This window comes from Aquarana catesbeiana, linkage group LG02, assembly GCF_042186555.1.
Source record: "Aquarana catesbeiana isolate 2022-GZ linkage group LG02, ASM4218655v1, whole genome shotgun sequence".
Lineage (NCBI taxonomy): Eukaryota > Metazoa > Chordata > Amphibia > Anura > Ranidae > Aquarana > Aquarana catesbeiana.
Window position 1 is genome coordinate 525,654,356 of NC_133325.1, and position 23,076 is coordinate 525,677,431.

The 23,076-nt window shown below is 45.9% G+C and overlaps 1 protein-coding gene across 2 annotated transcripts in view; it reads left to right on the plus strand.

Moving 5' to 3' along the window:
- Positions 1-568: 568 nt before the first annotated feature.
- Positions 569-23,076, plus strand: part of PLEKHA6 (pleckstrin homology domain containing A6) — a 1,624,617-nt gene continuing 1,602,109 nt past the window's right edge. For both annotated transcript variants that reach the window (XM_073615840.1, XM_073615839.1), the window contains exon 1: positions 569-765. The gene's annotated coding sequence lies outside the window, so the exon portion shown is untranslated. The remainder of the gene's footprint in view (positions 766-23,076) is intronic.

The window sequence follows — 23,076 nt, forward strand, 5'->3', positions numbered from 1 at the left end:
TGAATCCCGGACAGGTGGAAACCCTACCAAGGTATCATGTCTGGATGTTTTATTGTTTCCCTCTTTACTTTTACCATTTTCTGGCCTTTCACAAGAATTTTTGTGTTATTTTTTCCATAGTGACTGTCAGTAGATGGCCCCAGGCAGGTGTATATATCCTCTTTCCTGAATAACTCAATCAGCAGGAAAAATATGAAGAGATACCACATCTCCTTCCCTTCGGATATTTTCAGTGAGGCACAGAACAAACCCCTTTTGCAAAATAATTGTCCAGTGAATTGGTTTGAAGAGCTGCATTAAACCATTAATGATGTATGGAATGCAGGTAAAATGTTAACAGATATTGCACAAATACAAAGCATATTTTATTAAAATGATTTTAGCTATACCACGAATTTCATAATGCTATCTTAATTCTTTTTTTTCATGCAATCATCTGTGAATCATATTTTTAATCTACGATAATAATATAGCAGCAGATATTTTGAAATCTTTGTGTAAGGAAATATAATATGATAGGGGGTTAAAGCTCTGACATTGTCACGTGCGGGTTTAAATCCCCAGGGATGCTAGGAGCATGCTCAGTGCACACTCAGTATACAGCTCTGCAACCTGCATCTAGTAGAGCTCGGTGAAGCCACAGTATTTTGCTGGCCAGAAGGTGCTGCACCAATGCAGAGCAAGGCAAAAAAGCATACATGAAGAAAATGAATGAATGCAAGAGAAATATATTTAACCTTCCAGTGCTGCTTTGGAGACTAAAAGGTAAGGAAGTATGCTTTTATCATTTTGCCAAGAATAGCATTTAATAATTCTGACCTCGAAAGAGATAACTGCTGTGTTTCTGTGATCCCAAAGATTTAGAATATAGAGCTCCACATGCATAATACAGATCTATAATTAAGGTTTTTATTTTTTTTTAACGACACTATTAAATCAAACCATGAAAAAAAGCCATCCAGCTATGCCTTAATCATCATTCTGCTTGTGCGTTTCAGTTCTGTTTTGTGTATTGTTCATTTGTCCAGCTATCTGCAATCCCTTTCTATCCTTCTCCTCCCTTCCCTATGCTCTCTCTCTCTCTCGCTCTCTCAGGTCACATGCTTGATCATCACTTATCCCCTCCCTTCTGATTCTTCCCTTAACGCACCACACTTCACACCCTGCCATAATTGTTACATACAGCCAAATGTTACATGGTACCTTGGACAGTATTTTTAACATAACTTGGTAATTAAATGCTAAATGCCTATGGGTGCGTAAAACTCTATTTATAGTCACCAGCTAATAGATTAGCTTGGCTGGATGACGAAGAGGATTTTTAACTATTTTTATACCCAAATAACTCATAGGGGATCAAGGTAATTATAATACAAACTATACATTTTAAACCAAATCTATCAAATGAGAAGCAATATCAGAATTTCTTAAAAATACTGGAATTACTTTTGCTTATTGTGGACATGGACAGACTGCAGAAATGTGCATGTATTATTAGTGAACTGCTACATACTGAAACATAACTATAATTGTGACCAGGGGTGGTTTTCAAATGTCATTTGTAAATATCAATAGACATGACTGAACACGCCCCTGGATAGTGTTAATGTCTTCAATATTCAATACTTAAAATGTTGTTTGCCCTTAAAGCAGAGTTCCACTCGTTTGTAAGTTTTACTAAAAGTCAGCAGCTACAAAAAGTGTTTTTAAAAAAAAAAGAGACACTCATCTGTCCCACGGTCCAACGATGCGGCCGCCCGAAGCCACGCTTATCTCCCCCGCTTCTCCACAGTGCCGGCATTGCAAGTCTGGGCACCCGGCTGTGACAGCTTGCGGCTTCATGGCCGGGTGCGCACTGCGCATGCGGCAGTTGCGCTACACTCTTTTAGTGGCCAGGCAATCTTCTGGGACCTGTGACATGTCCCAGAAGATTGCAGAGAGGGAGGGGGAGAGAAGGAGTCACCTAGGGGGAGAGGAGTCATCGTCTAGGCGGTGAGGCGACGAGAGCAGGGAGTGCCCCCCCCCCCCCAAAAAAATACATATCAAATGTGGCATGTAAGGCTACTTTCACACAGGGGCGGGGGGGCGTTAGCTGTAAAGCACCGCTAGTTTTAGTGGATGCTTTACCGCTGTTGTAGCAGTGGTTTTCGGCTGCTAGCGGGGCACTTTTTACCCCCCCCGCTAGTGGCCGAATAAAGGGTTAAAAGCGCCCGCAAAGTGCCAAAGCGCTTTGTAGGCGCTTCGACAGTGCTGCCCATTGATATCAACGTCAGAGCGATGGATGCTGGTTGCAGGACTTTTTTTCCTGCCTGCAAGCGCACCGCCCCAGTGTGGACGCACTCGGGCTTTCACACTCGGGGGGGCTTGAGAGGTGCTTTACAGGCGCTATTTTTTGCACAAAAAACGCCTGAAAAGCGCCCCAGTGTGAAAGGGGTCTAAGGGGGAGAGGAGTGCTTAAAGCGGAAGTTACACTTTTGGGTGGAACTCCGCTTTAAGGCAAAACATACTTATGAACGCAGTATGCCAACCAGTCGCAGTGTGTATATGTGTATATATAATATATAGTTTTCCTCTTGTGGCTGAACTTTTGCAAGTGGGGTGAAAAATATGTCTCAAACACCTTAAAGTATCACTAAGTTTTTTTACCTTAGTTTTGGATAGAGCAGAAAAAGAATAGAATGTAGAATGTCCTCATTAGGGATATTCACCCTCTCTTTGTCCTGTTTACTGTTATCACAGAGTGAAAAGAAATTCCCAAATTGTAGGTTGTCACCAGAACAGGAATAGAAGGTAAATCCTCCAAAGGGGTAGCTACAATAGTTCTGGTGACCCTGGTAACAACCATGAATTTCCTCACTTTGGTTGGATTTCCTCTCACTTCCTATTTTGACAATGAGACAGAAAGTGAAGGGATTTCTTCCCAATGGGACACAGATGGAACAAAAACTGACAGGGGTTATGACTCTCCTTTTATTCTATTCAAAATAATGAAAACGTTGTGCCTTTAGTTCTACTTTAAAGTAGAACTATAGGCAATTTTTTTTTCTTTGGATGGAGCAAGGGAGGGTAATAACTCCTGTCAGATTTTTTTTTTTGCCATCTGTGTCCCATTTAGTGGTGTATTTAGGTTTTGTGCTGCCCTAGGCCTGACTAAATTCATGCACTCCCTAATTTAAATAAGACCCACCCTTCCTGTCAAGGCCACACTCCTTCATATTTAAGACCCGCCCTATCATCTGTAAACCACACCTCGCCCCCTCCATCTCCCCCCTAGCAACAAAAATCCCCTTTTAGCACAAATCCTCACCCTCATATAACCCCTTCCAGTACAAATCCCCCTTCTCAGCACAAACCTTTTGCCTCAACCTCCCCTTTCCCAGCACAAATCCCCCCTCTTAGCAGAAATCCTCCCCCATCTCTCCCTCTCAGCATAAATTCCCCCTCTTAGCAAAAATCCTCTCCCTGCATAAATTCCCCCTCTCAGCAAAAGTCCTTCCCCATCTCACTCTCAGAAAAAATCCTCCCCCTATCTCAAACCTGTGCCTCCTTCTCCCCCTCCCAGTACAACCCCCCCCCACAGCTGCTTCTCCTATTCTGTAAGAGCAGCCGGCTTTGCTGGGACTTGTAGTGCCCTCTGGGGGGCTGAGATATGGCAGCCTCCTATGTTGGGACTTGTAGTGCCCTCTGTGGGGGGGCTGAGATACTGGGATTTGTAGTGCCCTCTGTGGGGGGGCTGAGATATGCTATTCAAACACAGCATTAGGAGATTGCACAGCCTGACACTCACCCCTTGGATGCCATACACTCCTCCCCACTCTCCCCTTACAACGGTATCTTACCTGAGTCTGGGCAGCATCTCGCGCTGCATGGTGGGGCAATGGTCGTGATTTCCCCTCCTCTGAAGACACGTCCCGGCTCCCAGACCCCAGAGCAGCACACAAGGCTGCAGATCACTCCGCCACTGGTCAGGCACCTCAGTGGCTGTATCTTTAGACTGGGCATCAGCGAATGGGGCCGCCGACGCCACATTTGTGCACACATAAATTGTACTTGAACTTGGGAATACGCTGGAGGCTTTATCTGTGCGGGAGGAGGCCGTGGGAGCCGGGGCTCGGGAGATGGGTGGGGGGGAGGTTTTTGTGCGGGGGGGCGGCTTTTTTACTGCCCCCCCGCAAAGTGCTGCCCTAGGCCTGGGCCTTGTCGGCCTAGGCCAAGACACAGCACTGGTCCCATTGCAAATATTTCTCTTTACTTCCTGTCCCATAGCCAAACACCCTCATCGCCTCCTCCCATGCTCGCCTCCAGGACTTTTCCAGAGCCTTTCCAATCCTATGGAACTCCAATCTGTACGATTATCTCCTACTCTTTTAGACAATCCCTGAAAACCCCTCTCTTCAGAGAAGCCTATCCTATCCACACCTAACAACTGTATTTTCATTTTCTCCATCTGATCATCCCCCACAGTTATTACCTTTTGTTCCACTTGATCCTCCCTTCTAGAATTTAAGCTCTAATGAGCAGTGCCCTCTGATCCCTCCTGTATTTTAACCATACCTCCCAAATTTTGAACTTCAGAATGAGGGACACATGAGGGAAGAAGCAACCTGCGTGCGTTGCGTACAGAGTGCAGGGTTCAGGAGTGTGTTGCGTACAGAGTGCAGGGTTCAGGAGTGTGTTGCGTACAGAGTGCAGGGTTCAGGAGTGTGTTGCATACAGAGTGCAGGGTTCAGGAGTGTGTTGCGTACAGAGTGCAGGGTTCAGGAGTGCGTTGCGTACAGAGTGCAGGGTTCAGGAGTGCGTTGCGTACAGAGTGCAGGGTTCAGGAGTGCGTTGCGTACAGAGTGCAGGGTTCAGGAGTGCGTTGCGTACAGAGTGCAGGGTTCAGGAGTGCGTTGCGTACAGAGTGCAGGGTTCAGGAGTGCGTTGCGTGCATGGATTCAGGAGTGCGTTGCGTGCATGGGTTCAGGAGTGCGTTGCGTGCATGGGTTCAGGAGTGCGTTGCGTGCATGGGTTCTGGAGTGCGTTGCGTGCATGGGTTCTGGAGTGCGTTGCGTGCATGGGTTCTGGAGTGCGTTGCGTGCATGGGTTCTGGAGTGCGTTCTGTCTGGGTTATGTACATGAAGGTGGGTTCTGGAGTGAGTTATGCACAGGGTTCAAGAGAACACTAGGTACAGAGTCCATTCAGACATCTACATCTCAATACTACACCTCTCCTCGGCTGCTGCAACCCCTGCAACACACACACCTCTCCTCTGCCCTCATCTTCCCATCCCCTAAAGCTCCACCACCCTCCACATGATTACCTTTGTAAAAGCACTTTACTGTAACTGGCTCTGCCTCTGTCACAGCTTTCTTTTCAGTGCACACTCCTTTTTCAGCTCCTAAACTCCCAGACCAGATAGGAGATAAGGATTGTGGTGCAGAGCAGGGAGGCTGTTGAAGGAGCCCTGGGAGAGCTGTTCTACTTTCTCTTTCATCTACTGCAGAAGGCTGGGAAAAAAAAACCCTGCCTTGGCATCTTTTCCCCAGCCAGCGATGTACGAATGCCTCTTTCTCTATGCACTGCACTGGTTGCTTGACAAAGGGGGTGGGTATGAGTAGAAGTCCCACCCGTTAGGACATCACAGCTTGGATCTGACAGGTGCAGTCTCTCATCGTGGCCGCGCAGTGCACATCCTGCCAGCTTACTGGCAAATCCCTGGCTGTGCTGGATTTTTAAACTGCTACAGGTCCTAATGAGCATGAGGTCCTATTTGAGATTAAGCAACATAATTATGCAGGACAAAGCGGGATAGCGGGACAAAGGTGTAAATGCGGGAAAGTCCCGCCCAATCCGGGACTGTTTGAGGTATGTTGTAACTGTACTGTCTGCCCCCATGTTGTAAAGTGCTGCGCAAACTGTTGGAGCTATAGAAATCCTGTATAATAACAATAATAATAATACATATCTGCAAATTAAGGGAATTCTTTGGGGGCCCACAGGTCAGCAGAACTAGTGTCCCCATTGGAAGATTTCTCCTCTATTACTTTTCTGGGGACAACCAAAAATTTGTTTTTTTTCTTTTACTTTCACTTTCAAGGATAATGGTAAACAGGACAAATAGAGAGAGGGAGACACAGACAGCAGTAAAAACTTAAAAGCATTCTAATTGCTCTCCACTGACTTCATTGGCTGCTGCTCACTGGAATAGCTCCTAAACAGGGCACGTTTAGGAAATATATTTATTTAAGCTACAGGTAAGCTTTATTATAAACTTACCTGTGGTTATAAATGTCAGACATAAGTTTACTACCACTTTAAGAGCAGTATCCACCCAGCACACAGAGGATAAGAGTGGTGTAGAAGCAAACCACACCTCTTAAGAACTGATGTCCAGGACCAGGCAAGAACTAGTCATGTGAGCATCAAATATTAAGGCAGTTTCCCAACTTAGAGATGAGCCATGTCACTGTGTTCAGTAATAAAAGTCCAGCGTTCCTCTGAAAAGTGCTGTCTTGCGTTACTGAGCCTGTGTCTTCTTCACAAGTTCAGCGTACCTCTGTTACCTCACCTCTAGCGTGCACCTGTTAACTCCTTTTTCTTCCTGTACTGTGTTGCCAGGCTAAAGGCCTCCGTAGCACGGTTTCAATCCTGGTTGCTACAGGAGACTGACTGCTGGGGAGGGTGCCAAAACACTGACCCACTTGCTACCAGAGGGCCCACCACCTGCCCCAGATACCACGCTTTACAACTGGCTGCATTACAGGGTTGCCAACTTCCCGTAGCATTTTTTACTGACAATTTTATGGAATGGAATGAATGAAAATGGAATGAAATGGAAATTTTACTGGCGGATCACATTTTTTGATGGCAACCTCAGAAATTACAGAACTCCTATTGAAAACTAACACAGTGAATATGTGAACAGTATAAACATGATATGGAAACACTGACAATACCTATAACAAAATAATTTGCTTTATTTACACTTAAAAAGTCAACACAGCATGAAATTATCAGCCCCTGATATTTACTGGCAGTTGTAAAAAAAAATCACTGATTTTTACAAGCTGTCAGTAAATTTACTGGCGGTTGGCAACCCTGCTGCATTGTACCTTACACTAGTACTTGGTTACCCATAGCAACTGCATTACTCCTCCCGCTTGTCTTGTCAAGTAGACCGCAGTATCTTTGCTTCATATGTGCTTTACTAACTAGGGTTACAGCGATGCCAAGACCGAGTACAAGTACCGATACTTTTTTCAAGTACTCGCCGATACCGATTACCCATAATTTTTTTAATATTACATGACAGTGGCACTAACCTGCAGCACTGATGGGCACTGATGAAGCGCGGACTGTGTCAGACCGTTGACATCTCCCCTTTGAGACAGGAAAAGGGACTGAGGACACAGATTGCCCAGTCCCTTTCTCTGCAGCCTCAGCTGCACTGAAAATGAATGGACAGAAGACAGCGGCTCCTCTCCATTCATAAACTGAAACATCATAAACACAGATTACGATGTTTTAGTTATGAATGCACAGCGTCAGTGCATTCAGAAAAGGAAGGAGACAGTAAATTACATATTTACCGGCTCCTTCCCCTGTTCTCCATCCTGACAGATCCAGGGCGAGGGGGGAGAGGGAGGAGTACACCGCTGAGAGGGAGGAGTACACCGCTGAGAGGGAGGAGGACACCGCTGAGAGGGAGGAGGACACCTGAGGACACAGGGGGACAGTCAGGGTGATCGGTGTGGTGGTGGGGGCAGTTAAAAGCACCGATCTCCCTGTATAGCTTTCAATAAAGCACCTGACAGCCGCGGGAGGGAGGAGGAGGAGGAGAAGCTGCTGTCAGAAAAGCTATACAGGGAAATCGGTGCTTGTAACTACTCCACTGCCACACCGATCACCTGTGGGGCTGCCCACCTCCCCCTGAGCTGAGGATGCCTGGCCTCATAAAACAGGTATCGGATCAAGTGTCGGAGCATTTGCCAGAGTACCGATACTCATACAAATGCTTGGTATCGGCACCGATACTAGTATTGGTGCAACCCTGTTACTAACCCTAGTTCTTTCATAGGCCAGGAACCATCGTGCACCCCTTAAGGCTCCTTTCACACTGCCGCGACTTGGCCGCAATTTTGCCACGATTTCAGGGAATGCCTGTGTAAACTTGAGGTCTATGGACCTCAACTCACATCAAAGTCAGACCAAAGTAGTACAGGGACTACTTTGACATCGCACAGATATGAATGGTTATCATTGGGAATCATGGGTACGACTTCTCATGCGACTCTGATGTCCAAAGTTGCATGAAAACGGTGCTATTTTTAGCGCAGCTTTACCATCATTTTAGCAGCACTATTCGGCCGCTAGCGGGCGGCTTTAACTCCCGCTAGCGGCCGTAAAAGGGTTAAATCCGCCCACAAAACGCCGCTGCAGCGGCGCTTTGCTGGCGGTATAGCAGCACTGCCCCATTGTTTTCAATGGGAAGAAGCGGTGGAGGAGCGGTGCAAAGAAGCTGCTGGCAGGACTTTTTGTGACGCCCTGCAACGCAGCGCCCCAGTGTGAAAGCACTCGGGCTTTCACACTGGGTTTGCAGCCAAGGCTTTTTTCAGGCGCTATTTTTAGCACTGTAGTGCCTGAAAACCGCCTCAGTGTGAAAGGGGTCTAAATGACTTCAGGCCAGTCTTAGAACAGTTGATGCAGCTTTTACTCGAAAGTCTTAGTAATGCAGTTCAACATGAACAATTACATTAAAATGTCCTTGTCTATTCTTACTTGGCTGCCCAGGCATACCTACATAAAATGGTAGACCATTAACCACTTCAGCCCCAGAAGGATTTACCCCCTTAATGACCAGGCTATTTTTTGAGATACGACACTGCGTCGCTTTACAATTGATGTGGTCGTGCGATGCTGTACCCAAACAAAATTGATGTCCTTTTTCTTCCCACAAATAGAGCTTTCTTTTGGTTGTATTTGATCATAGTTACATGGTTACATAGTCAGTAAGGCTGAAAAAAGACAATAGTCCATCTAGTTCAACTTGTGTAGATGCATATATCAGTGTCTATAATGATTTCCCATATCCCTGTATGCTGTGTCCTTTAACCACTTGCCAACCGCTGCACAACGATGTACGTCAGCAGAATGGCACGGGTGCGCAAATGGGCATACCTGTAAGTCCCTCATTCCAGGCTAGAGGGCGCGAGCCTGCCGCGGGAGTTTGCCCATGGGTCCCGCGGACTCGATGTCCGCCGGTGGCCCACGATCGTTGCAGGGAGAGGCAGAACGGGGAGACTAGACATTTTCCTGTTCTGCCTAGTGGCATGACAGGGATCCACTGCTCCCTGTCATCGGGAGCAGTGATCTGTGTCATGTCCTAGTGAGCCCATCCCCCCCTACACTTGGAACAAACTGAGGGAACACACTTAACCCCTTGATCGCCCCCTAGTGTTTAACCCCTTCCCTGCCAGTGACATTTATACAATAATCAGTTGCTCTTTTTAGCTCTGGTGGCAATGGTCCCAAAATAGTGTCAAAAGTGTCCGATCTGTCCACCGCAATGCCGCAGTCCCGATAAATATTGCTGATCGCCACCATTACTAATAAAAAAAATTAATAATAAAAAGAATCTATCCCTTATTTTGTAGACACTAACTTTTGCGCAAACCAATCAATATATGCTTATTGCGACTTTTTTTTTTTACCAAAAATATGTAGAAGAATACATATCGGCCTAAACTGAGGAGGAAATTTGTTTTTTAGGGGATATTTATTATAGCAAAAAGTAAAAAATATTGCTTTTTTTTCAAAATTGTCGGTATCTTTTTGTTTATAGCGCAAAAAATAAAAACCGCAGAGGTGATCAAATACCACCAAAAGAAAGCTCTATTTGTGGGAAAAAAAGGACGTCAATTTTGTTTGGGTGCAACGTCGCACGACCGCGCAATTGTCAGTTGAAGCAACGCAGTGTGTATCGCAAAAAATGCTCTGGTCATTAAGGGGTATATTCTTCCGGGGCTGAAGTGGTTAAGATGTATATCTAAGAGTCTTTTTTTTTTTTGTTTAAACTTTCTTTATTGTTTCCATCACATCTTAACATACACATTTCAATATAAGCTCATTGATGACAGACATTTCTCATTTTAACATTAGAAATATCCTGCATATATATAGATAACATAAATGTTGGGTAGGAAGAAATAATAAAAGAAAGGAAGAAAAAAGTGGGGGTGGGGTAAATAAACTAGTGCTGTGTTGAAATATTTGTTGAGGCATTGAGAATGTGTGCCTTCAGTGGTGCCTGTACAAGTTGTTTTAAGGTCTTCGAATCCACAGGGGCGTAGACCAGCTGTGGTCACCACCAACCTCGGACCCCATAACCTGATCCATATTGGTCACCCAGGCCAGGGAGAGGCAAGCCGCAGCGTCCCGGGACCGCCACCGCCCGGGGTCCACATCGGCGGAGGGGGGCTCAAGGCCTCCATCTATCCTCCCCCGGCGCGCCCCCCGAACCGCAGACACATCCCCGCCCTCGCAGCCCTCCCGGCCAGGAGAGCATTTCTGTTTCACATCTATCTAGTAATAGTATAATAGTTGCTAACATTCTGTTCAATCAACAAACGGTTCCATTAGGAACAGTGCTTATTAGAATAGAGAAGAGCAGAGAGAAAGAGGGAGAAAGAAGAGAGGGGGGAGAGGGTAGAGGGTAGGTGGGGAAAAAAAGGGAGAACAGGATTACACCTTAGTTCCACGTGTATCTCCGAACATCCACTCCGGACTATCCGCCCCCAGACAGCCTTCCCGTTCTGGCAAGGACACGTATGTTCATTTGCGGTCCATGTTTCGGTCTTTAGGAAAAACTGTGGTGATGACTATGTAGGTTGGTCCCGGCGACCCAATGTGGGGTCTGCTAATTTTAATAAGGATACGTCTAGACTAGAGGGCACATAGGAAGTATCGTGGAAGTGGTCTTGCCATGTTGACCATATGGCTGTGTGTTTGTCTGTAGTGCCCTTGCTTTTTGCCACCCATTCCTCTGCTTCCTTTATTTTATTAACCCTGCATATCCACTCCTCTTTACTCAGTATCTGCTCCTTCTTCCAAAAGATGGGCAGTAGACTCTTAGCAGCATTTAGCAAGTGAGGTAGTGCGCTTTTTTTTGTAGCGACTAACAGGTATGGGAGGGATATGCAGGAGGAAATGTTCTGGGGAGAGGGGAATCTCTATCCCGAGAATATCTTTAATCTGGTCTTTAATAGTCTGCCAGTATATCTTTATTCGTGGGCATTCCCACCACACGTGTATGAGGGTACCTCGGCCTCCTCATCCTCGCCAGCATAGGTCTGAACTAGCAGGATATACCCGTGCCATGTCAGATGGGACTCTGTACCAACGTGCTAATAATTTTGTAATTTGTCTGCCTGCCATATGTTTTTCCATAGTCACCCACACTTTGGATTGTCCATGGAAGTGACAATTTAGAGTCCTCTGCAGGGCAATGGCCTGGCAGTACCACTGCAAGTCCGGGACCCCCAGTCCACCACAGTGCTTCGAGCGCCTCAACACCTTCATGGCAATCTTCGGTTTATTTTGAATTCCATATGAAGGTGGTGAACAGGTTAGACACTTGTTTGAAGAAAGTTTTAGACAGGGGTATGGGGAGCATCTGCATATAAAACAGAATTCTGGGGGAACGTTCATTTTTATTATGTTCGTCCTGCCTATCCATGTGAAGGCTGTTTTCGTCCCAACGTGTTAAGTCTTGCCTGATTTCGTTCAGAAGTTTGGGGTAGTTTGTAGTATATAGAGTGTCAAAGCAGTCAGTCAGTTGTATGCCTAGATAGCGTAGGGAAGAGTTAGTCCACGTGAAGGGAAATGCAGCCTTTAAGCTATATGTCATAGGGGTAGATAGATTTACAGGTAAGATTTCTGATTTATTGTAGTTCCATCAATTCTCGTAGGGCTTCTGAACTACCTCCCGCTTTATGTTTAAGTTCCGCTTGCTGAAGTGCATTAAAGACTCTATTATAATCTGCTAGCCGTTCTCTCTTTAATCTAGTACCCTGTGCGATAAGCTCGCCTCTTACAACGGCCTTGTGGCATTCCCATATTGTACCTTCACTCAAGTTATCTAGTGTATTCTCTCGAAAATAGTTTTTTATCGTGTCTAAGATCGGAGCTTCTACTACGGGGTCATCTAATAAATTTTCGTTAAGGCGCCAGTTCCATATTTTACGAGAGCCTGCCGGGATGATAAAAGTAGCCTGAATCGGAGCGTGGTCAGAAATGGTTATGTTTCCTATGGAAGAGCATTGGAGGAGCTCAAAGGTCGGTCGGTCGGTCAATATAGATCAAATCTATACGTGTGTAAACGTTGTGTACCGCTGTATAGTAACTGTAGTCTCTCTCTGTGGGATGTAGGACTCTCCAGCAGTCAACTAAGCCCACCGTCTGGAGGGACTTTCGAAAGTGCCTAAGGAATGCATGTGAATGTGAAGGTCGGCTATGTGAAGTGTCCAGGGATGGGTCCGGGCTCACATTAAAGTCGCCCCCTAAAACTAGGGACCCCTCCCTGAACCCCTCTAGTTGCTCTATGATTGAGTCAAGGAAGGTCAATTGCTTTATGGAACCAATGGAAGATGAGTACAGCGCTGCACCAATATTATTAAAGGATGGGTACACAGTAAGCAGCTGACACGCCTCTTAGACAAAGGTAAGATAAAGATAAAAGTGTATAAAGTGTAGCGCTATGTGTGTAAATATTACAGATGAAAAAACATAATGAACTAAGCCCGAACCATTCCTGAGGGGCCCACGAAAAAAATAAAATAATATGATTCAAAATTGCATACAAATGACTAAACACAATCAAAAATGCACTAAGTGCCACACAATGTCATAAAAATTGATTCTAACAAACCAGTGAAAAAGGCAATGTGAAAAACAAATAATATAAAAGTGGAGAAATAACAAAATGTCCATAAATGTTGAAAATTATAATCTTAACAAAATTCAACACCCGCCACCAAAAGGCTTTGAGGATTGAATGATGAAGACAACAATGGAAAGCTTCTGGTAAGTGGATAGATAAAACACCAAATAAATAAAACGTCTAAATGAGTGGCAGGACCGTCACCGGAGCATCAGAGGAGGCTTACCGGAACCAGGTGACTTGAGAAGACATACGTCTTACAAGACTCAGAAGGCTTGTTTAGCCACCAAGGCTGGCAAGATGGATCCTCAGGTGTCCTCAACTTCAAATGGGGGGGGAAATAAAGATCTCGTCACAGCTTCAGCCGTCCAGACATACACAGGAGGAGATGTGATCAGGACAGATCAGGACAAAATCCTGAGCTTTCCATTGTTGTCTTCATCATTCAATCCTCAAAGACTTTTGGTGGCGGGTGTTGAATTTTATTAAGATTATAATTTTCAACATTTATGGACATTTTGTTATTTCTCCACTTTTATATTATTTGTTTTTCACATTGCCTTTTTCACTGGTTTGTTAGAATCAATTTATATGACATTGTGTGACACTTAGTGCATTTTTGATTGTGTTTAGTCATTTGTATGCAATTTTGAATCATATTATTTTATTTTTTTCGTGGGCCCCTCAGCAATGGTTCGGGCTTAGTTCATTATGTTTTTTCATCTGTAATATTTACACACATAGCGCTACACTTTATACACTTTTATCTAGGTCATTTGATTTAGGTTAGGGAAGTAGATATTGGCGAAGGTGTATTTAGTACCCGCAATAGTTCCCTTCAGGAAGACGTATCTACCCAGGGGGTCAGTCATGGTGTCCGTACATTGGAAGGGGCAGTTTTTGTGGGGAGGTACTATGGTACCACTGACTATAAATGTGTGTCGGTAGTTTGGGTATAGAATGGTATGTAAAGTGCGTCTCCTGTAGGAAAACTATCTGCGCTTTAAATTTTTTCAATTCCCACCACAATTTACTCCGCTTACAGGGGGAGCAAAGACCGCAAACATTATAAGAAATTACCTTAACAGTTGTCATTGAAGAATGGTGTTGTAGTTCGGCTGTGGTCCCGGGGGCGGGGTCCGGAGCGGATAACATCAATCGGATAAATCCTGTTAGGGAGGGGGAGAGAAAGACAGAGACCAGAAAGGGAAAAAAGGATAGAGGAGGAAAGTGAAGAGATAAGAAAAAAACAATCATTAACATCAGCATAACCATAAGCAACGTATAAACTCAAGAAGAACCTAACAGTGTTTCTAAATAGGCGCAGACTGGGCCTAATGTGCCCCCCTTTCTCAGGGGACCCATTTTGTCCAGGTCTGACATCCCAAATGGGATTGGTACCCTATGTGGGCGGCCTACTGGGGGGTCGTGGGCCAACATGAAGGAGGGAAGGAAGAAACCTCATAGGAGCTTCATAGTGACCCATATTTCGGGGGAGTAAGTGGCATGGTTGGGGCTTAGGGGATTACATAATCTGGGGAATGCCCGGGGGGGGTAAAGCTGGCAAATAAAGAGATCTGGAAGCAGCCTCAAACCGTGTCTCTCTAGGATGCAGGGCAGAGCCTTGTCCATCTTTACGCTGTCAAAGTTCGTTGTCGGAACCAAGTCAGGCCAGGCACAGTAATGTTCAGGCTAGAAGGGGAGCTCCAAATCTGCTGGTGGTCTGATAATAAAAGGTGTCTCCATAGTAGAGGGTGAGGACGGAATTCGGGATCTTGGCTTTACCATCAGTCTCTTAATGTAGAGGGGTCAGGGGAAGCATCCGATTCTTGTTGGTAGCGACTGCGTCTTCGGCCTCGACGCTGGGGCATCTGCGTCCAGGGCTGGGGGAGTTCAATATTTGGAAAGTTCGCCATCGCAGGGTCCCCACGCCAATCTGGGAAGTCAACTTTACCTAGTCCCAAGGCAGAGAGAAAGTGAGGAAGGTCATCTCTGGTGCGTAAGGTAGCTTAACGGCCATCTTTAGGAGCTTGTAAATAGAAAGGAAAGCCCCAGCGATACGTAAGGCCTGCTTCCTGGAGGGCCAGCAAAACAGGTTTTAGGGCCTGACGTTGCATGAGCGTGCGTCTGGAAATGTCCTGGAAAAAACAAAGGTGGGCGCCATCGAAATAAAAAAAAGGCCTGTTACGCATCTTTTGCATTATTTTCTCTTTGAGGGTATATTTATGCAGCTTGCATATTATGTCCCTTGGGTTGTCTTGGGATGGTGGACGCAAGGCCCGATGGGCGCGGTCAATCTCAATGGGCTCTGTGTCTGGTAGTTCCAGGATCTCCCTAAATATACCTTGCAAGGAAGGTATAATATCTCTGGGGGCTGTTGCTTCTGGCATACCTCGAATACGGATATTTGCCCTCCTGCTACGATTCTCAAAATCGTCAAGTTGTGACAGCAATAGGTCCAGCTTTTGATCTTGGGCTGCACATCTTAACTGTAGTGCTGACATAGTAGGAAGAGCCTCATCCAGCCTTTGCTCTAAAGTTTCCACTCTGTTGCCCAGATGTGTGGTGTCCTCCTTAAGCTGTGCTATATCCTCTGTAAACTCCTTTTCCACCCTTGCTGTGAATCTTTCCAGATCCTCTCTAGTGGGGAGGGACCAGATATGCTTCTTAATATCCCCATCCTCCATAAGGTCAGCAATGTCTGATCCCCCCGCCCTGGACACGGAGGACCCCAAGGAAAGCGGGGGTGCAGAATCACTCACCGATCCGGGCGATGGCTGTGGAGACAGAGCGGGTGGTGTGGGCTGCTTCTGTGCCGGCGCGTGCTGTTTTGCCGTTTTGCTGACCGGCGCCATCTTGGATTTTTCCTGGGCCTTGCCGGGGTCCCGGAAAAGTATGAATCCAGCTGCCCCCGCTGTGTATTATCTGTCCCGGAGTTGTGGGCCGTATTCCGCCGCCTCTGTGACATGTCCTGGGCTGCGTCAGGGCCCAGGATCGTGGGTATGCTTCTGGTAAAGCAGCGGCAGGAGCGGAGAGCGGACCAAGCACGTCCTCACAGCTCCATGTCCAGGACACGCCCCATCTAAGAGTCTTTTAACGATATCCATATTCCCTGCATCCAGCACCAATTGTGGGAGTTCCATATCCTTATTTTCCTAACAGTGAAGAACCTCCCACGCAGTTTAAGGTTAAACCGCTTCTCCTCCAGTCTCATTGTGTGGCCCCATGTCCTTTTACACTCTCCAGGACTGAATAGTTTATTTCCTATGCTTGGATCCCCATTGAGATATTTGTTGATTGCTATCATGTCCCCTCTCAAGCGTGTCTTCTCCAGCGAGAATACATTTAGTATTTGCAGCTGTTCCTCATAATTGAGGTCTTCCAGTCCCCTTAGTTTCATTACCCTTCTTTGGACTCTCTCCAGCTCCAGCACATTCCTTCGGAGGACTGGTGACCAGAATTGAATGGAAAACTTTGCGGTTTTTATTTTTGCGCTGTAAAAAAAAAAGACGACAATTTTGAAAAAAATATATATATTTTTTTTTACTTTCTGCTATAATACATATCCAAAATACATATCCCTCAGACACAGCCCATCCTCAGTCAGGGTAAAGAGCCAATTAAATTGGCTCTTTACAACCTGACTGGCTGTGTCCAATCACAGCCGGTCACAAATGTCAACAAACGGCTGTAGTGCCGTTCCCGGGTTCTCCTCTTCAGTGTGTGAAGAGGAGACCTGGAAGGAATACTGTACAGTACAATGCCCGATCTCTCCCCAAATAAAGAGTACCTGTCACACCCCATCAGAATACCTGTCACCGGCCCATCAGAGTCACCGACCCATCAAAATACCCGGGTGCCTGTCACCGGCCCATCAGAGTACCGAGTACCTGTCACCAGCCCATGCCTCATAGAATATACGTTGGGGTGTTTCCATTGTCCTGGTGCTCCAGGACCTTCAAAAGTGTGATAGGTAGTCAGGAAACTAAATGTGTAATTTTTGCTCCTAGAACGGCTGATGGTGCTTCCTGCATGTGGCCAGGCTGTGTAAAAGTCTCACACATGTGGTATCACCATACTCAGGAGGAGTATCAAAATGTATTTTGGGGTGTCATTTTTGCTATGTACATTCTATGAGTTGGAAATATCTTATAAATTGACATCTTTTTGTAAGAAAATATAAGTTTTCATTTTCTTTCCACATTTTCCAAAAACTTGTGGAAAAAAATGACATGTTCAAAAGACTCATAATGCCTCATAGATTATCCCCTTCCCGCCGACTGTACGCAGATGTGCGTACTCGGTTTTCGGGGGTTATACAGAGGATGATGCCTGCAGCTGCAGGCATCATCCCGGTTCCATTGTTTAGAGCCGGCGATTGGCTATCCGTGTATAACAACCGATGCGGCTAAAAGCCGCTCGGCTGTTATACCGGAGCAGCGGGAGGGGACATCCCCCCCCCTCCCGCCGCCTCCCACCGCTCTTACCGGGCCTCCTGGTCGATCCGGAGGGTCGGTGACCAATCCGATGCCTCCTGCGGCTGGGGGCGGGCTGGAACGAAGCTGTGGGTGGCTTCGTTCCAGCCTTCAAATTGTAAACACGAAAGTGACGTCATGACGTCACTTCCCGTTTACTCGGCTGCCAATGGCGCCAGTTTTAAAAAAGTACACAGTATTCAGAATCGCAGCTTTCGGTGATCTGAATGTTTTGAAGTGTATAGGAGGGATGGGGGGTCTTTTAGACCCCCGATCTCTCCATAAAGAGTACCTGTCATCACCTATTACTGTCACAAGGGATGTTTACATCCCTTGTGACAGCAATAAAAGTCATCAAAACATTTTTTTTTTAAACACAATTTATGAATTTAAAAATAAATAAGAAAAAAAAAATTTTTAAAGCGCCCCCGTCCCCGCGAGCTCGCGCAGCAAAGAAAACGCATACGGAAGTCGCGCACACATATGTAAACGGTGTTCAAATCACACATGTGAGGTATCGCCGCTATCGTCAGAGTGAGAGCAATAATTCTAGCACTAGACCTCCTCTGTAACTCTAACCTGGTAACCGTAAAAAAAATGTAAACTGTCGCATATGGAAATTCTTAGGTACCGTAGTTTGTCGCCATTCCACGAGTGCGTGCAATTATAAAGCGTGACATGTTTGGTATCTATTTACTTGGCATAACATCATCTTTCACATTATACAAAAAAAATGGGGTAACTTTACTGTTTGGATTTTTTAAAATTCATGAAAGTGTCCCTTTTCCAAAAATTTGCATTTAAAACACCGCTGCACAAATACCATGTGATAAAAAATACTGCAACAATCTCCATTTTATTCTCTAGATTCTCTGCTAAAAAAATATACATAATGTTTGGTGATTCTAAGTAATTTTCTAGCAAACAATACGGATTTTAACTTGTAAACACCAAATTTCAAAAATAGGCTTAGTCATGAAAGGGTTATACGTTGGGGTGTTTGCTTTCCAAAATTGGGTCATTTTGTGGGTAATTCCATTGTCCTGGTGCTCCAGGACCTTTAAAAGTGTGATAGGTAGGAATTAAATCAGATGTGTAATTTATGCTCCTAGAACACCTGATGGTGCTCCCTGCATGTTGGGCCCCTGTATGTGGCCAGGCTGTGAAAATGTCTCACACATGTGGTATCACCATACTCGCGAGGAGTGGCAGAATGTTTTTTGGGGTGTAATTGGAAGTATGCATATGCCGTATGTGAGAAATAACTTGTTATTTTGAAAATTTTGTGTAAAAAAAAAAAAAAAAAAATAATATATATATATATATATATATATATATATATATATATATATATATATATATATATAATTAATTTCTTAATTTTGCCAAGAATTGTGGGAAAAAATTACAACTTCAAAAAACACACCATGCCTCTTACTAAATACCTTGGACTGTCTACTTTCCAAAAAGGGGTCATGTGGGGGGTATTTGTACTGTCCTGAAATTTCAGGGCCTCAAGAAATAAGATAAGCCATCAGTACATCAGGTGTGATCAATTTTTAATGATTTGCACCATAGCTTGTAGACTCTCTAACTTTCACACTGACCAAATTAGTGTATATTATTTGGGTTATTTTTACCAAAGATATGTAGCAGTATAAATTTTGGCCCAGATTTATGAACAAAAATTACTTATTTGCAAACTTTTATAATAGAAACTAAAAAAAAGTGTTTTTTTTTTTTTCAAAATTTTGGCTCTTTTCTTACTTATATAACAAAAAATAAAAAAAACCAAGTGGTGATTAAATACCACCAAAAGAAAGCTCTATTTGTGCAAAAAAAATATAAAATTTTGTTTGGGTATAGTGTGACTGAGTAATTGTCATTCAAAGTGTGAGAGTGCTGAAAGCTGAAAACTGGTCTGGGCAGGAAGGGTATATAACTGCCCTGTACTGAAGTGGTTAAAGGCCTTCTATTAAGGCTACTTTCACACTGAAAGCGCCGGGTGTCGGCGGTAAAGTACTGCTAGTTTTAGCGGCGCTTTACCGTCATTTCAGCTGCGCTTTTCGGCTGCTAGCGGGTCACTTTTAACCCCTGCTAGCGGACAAAGAAAGGGATAAAAGCACTGCCGAAGCGCTTTGCTGGGCATTTGGGAGTGGTGTATACACTGCTCCCAAACCGCCCCAAAGATTCTGCTTGCAGAACTTTTCAGAACGTCCTGCAAGCGCACTGCCCCAGTGTGAAATGTCACATTGAAATGAATGGGAGGCGATTTTCAGGCGCTTTACAGGTGCTATTTCTAGCGCTTAAACACCTGAAAACCGCCTCAGTGTGAAAAGCAGCCTAAAGGAGTCCTGGCTGTTCTCCAGATCCCTGGTGCCTCCGGCAGACTGCACAGCACAGCATTCCTGCTTACAGCATGTCTGGCTAAGAGCGACCCCCGGACCTTGGCCTCACCCTTTTTTATATCACACGTGGGCAGGCTGGATCCGAAAAGTCCATGAACAGCAGAACACAAATTAACTCTTTCCCCCCAGCCTGGGACAGCCACTAACTGAACTAAAATTTCTGTAGGCAACCTGTCTACAAGCTTAATATAACAGGAAATAAACTAATCTGGAAGAAAAGAAAAACTTGACCCAAAAATAACTCCAAGGTACTAAGGGGAAGCCACAAGCAAGAAGCCAGCCATAGCACAGCAAACCAACACAAGATCGAACAAGGGGAAAACCCATATGGAAACAACAATGACAAAAAATAAAGTGGGTAACGTTTAAATTCTTGGACAAGAACACCAAAGTCAGATACTATGGAGGATTGTTTTTGTCCGTTTGTCATGCATGGTCCCAGGGAATGGTGAGTGCAAGAAGACTGCAGAGAGGAGGAAATCCTGAGTGGACAAATTTTTCACTTTGCATGAAAACAGCACGCTTTTCCATCATGGCAAATGATTTGGGTTGTAACTCCGCCCTTCGCAACCTGATAGGACTGAATAGCTATAAATTGTAAGAGAGGACCCACCTCAGTTTTCTCCTTTTTTTTTCCCTCACCTGTCCGGGACTGGATGGAACGCTCAGAACCCCTTACCGCTCTCGCCCCAGCCAGATTCATGCCTCTCCTGGGTGGAAGTCCTTGCCTGTACAGCCTCTAAACGAGCTAGATAGAAGGAACCCCACTCTGATGGTCTCAGTGGTATGTTGCCTGGTATTTTACAAGCCTTAAATAGACTTAGATTATATGCAGTGGTCTCCGTTTTACTTTCTAACACTTGAAGGGTTTCTCTGGGATCTGTAGTCCCACACAGCCATCCTGATATCCCTAAGATGGACGAGCAGGAGTGACACCGCCAGGAGCTCTTTTTGCTAGCATCCATCATGGTAATGGGCTCCTCCGCGCGCTATCGCGCATGCGCGATTGTGACATCATTCCGCCAAGACGGCGGTAAATGTAAAAACCTCCAGCACTTCCTCTATCTCCTGTCACTGCACGACACCAGGTATTTAATTTTGGATTGCAATAAATGCTAAACACTGCCCGCTAACCTCTCTATCCCTCTATCCACTAAGGTAAGACTAACTTAGTCTCTACTATGGGTGACTGGTCTGCTTCTCTATGTATATCTCTAAACTCCTACTGCATACTCTAGGTGGAAGCCTCTGTTCTCTCCTCATGGAGACCACTGCCCAAGCAGACCATCCACAGCTTAATAGGTAAGCGGATGATTTGATAAGTAGTGAAGATTGAGAAAAAGAGAGCCTTGCCACTAATTCTGCCTTACTGTATAGCCCTATCAGGTCCAGAAAATCATCAGACTCAAGACGCAGAAGAAGCAGCTCACACCGAGGAGGTTGCTCAGATAACTAAAGGAGCTGCTCGGGGCACAGAAGAAGTTGCGTACACACGATCGGACTTTCTGGCATACTTGGTCCGGCACACTTTCCGACGGACTTTGTCCGCCAGGTGCGCCGGACTTTAAAACGGACGGACTTGCCCACACACAACCGGACTTTCCGGCGGGCTAAATCTGCCCGTCTTTCCGCCGGACTTTCGGCAGAGTTACGGCGGACTTTCAGAATGAACGGACTTGCCCACACATGGACAAGTCCGTTCATTTTGAACGTGACTCAGGTGCGACGGGACTAGAAAAGGAAGTCAATCTTGCCGCTTTTATCGGCGAGATTGACACCTTGCGAGCCCATACCAGGCCCTTAGGGCCTGGTCATACCAGGCCCTTAGGTCTGGTATGGGTTATAAAGGGAACCCCCTACGCCGAAAAAATGGCGTGGGGTCCCCCCTAAAATCCATACCAGACCCCGATCCGAGCACGCAGCCCGGCCGGTCAGGAAAGGGGGTGGGGACGAACGAGTGCCCCCCCCTCCTGAACCCCATGCCCTCAACATGGGGGGTGGGTGCTTTGGGGGAGGGGGGCCCCTTGTCCCCATGTTGATGAGGACAAGGGCCTCTTACCGACAACCCTGGCTGTTGGTTGTCGGGGTCTGCGGGCGAGGGGGCTTATCGGAATCCAGGAGCCCCCTATAATAAGAGGGCCCCCAGATCCCGGCCCCCCACCCTATGTGAATGAGTATGGGGTACATGGTACCCCTACCCATTCACCTAGGGAAAAAGTGTCAATAATAAAACACACTAAACAGGTTTTTAAAATAATTTATTAAACAGCTCCGGGGGGTCTTCCTCCGGCTTCGGGGGTCTTCTTCCGGCTTCGGGGGGTCCCTCCGGTTCCTCTTCTGCCGGCCTCCGGTTGGTTCTTCTCCGCCTCTTCTCCCGGTGTTCCAGTTCTTCAGCCGGCTCCTCTGCTGTCTTCAGGCCGCTCTTTTGCCAGCGGAGGTCCGCACTTCTGGGCTTCTTGTCCTCTTCCCTGGTACGGTTCAGGAGGGGCGCTCGCTCGTCCCCACCCCCTTTCCTGACCGGCCAGGCTGTGTGCTCGGATCGGGGTCTGGTATGGATTTTAGGGGGGACCCCACGCCGTTTTTTCGGCGTAGGGGCTTCCCTTTAAAATCCATACCAGACCTAAGGGCCTGGTATGCCCCACGCTCGCCGCAATAGGAAAATTTGTTTTTCCTATTGCAGCGAGTGCAAAATGCAATACCCTGCCCTTGCGTCATATCTGGTCCGTTGGACCAGCATACAGACGAGCGGGCTTTCCGTCGGACCAGCACACAGACGAGCGGACTTTCCGCCAGAAACGGAAAGATTTAAAACATGTTTCAAATCTAGGTCCGGCGGGCTTTTGGGAAAAAGTCCACCGGAAAAGTCTGCCGGAGCCTACACACGGTCGGATTGTCCGGCAGACTCTGGTCTGCCTGACCAAGTATGCCGGAAAGTCCGCTCGTGTGTACGCGGCATAAGAGTCCATCACTACCTGGATGACATCCTCCTACTATCAGACAGTTGGGAATCTCTCATTTCCCATCGGGAAGCACTGATTGCCACACTACAAAGTTTCAGATGGTTGATAAATTGGAAAAAAGCAACCTTCAACCTACGCAGAAGATGAACTTCCTGGGAGCAGAGCTAGACACTCGATTAAACAGAGTACAACTTCCCCAAAAGAAGACAACTCTCCTAATCCAGAAAATGAAAAGATTACTGGCAGCAGTATCAATTCCAGCCAGAGCATGCCTCAGCGCTCTAGGCTCAATGTCAGAAACCATACCAGTGGT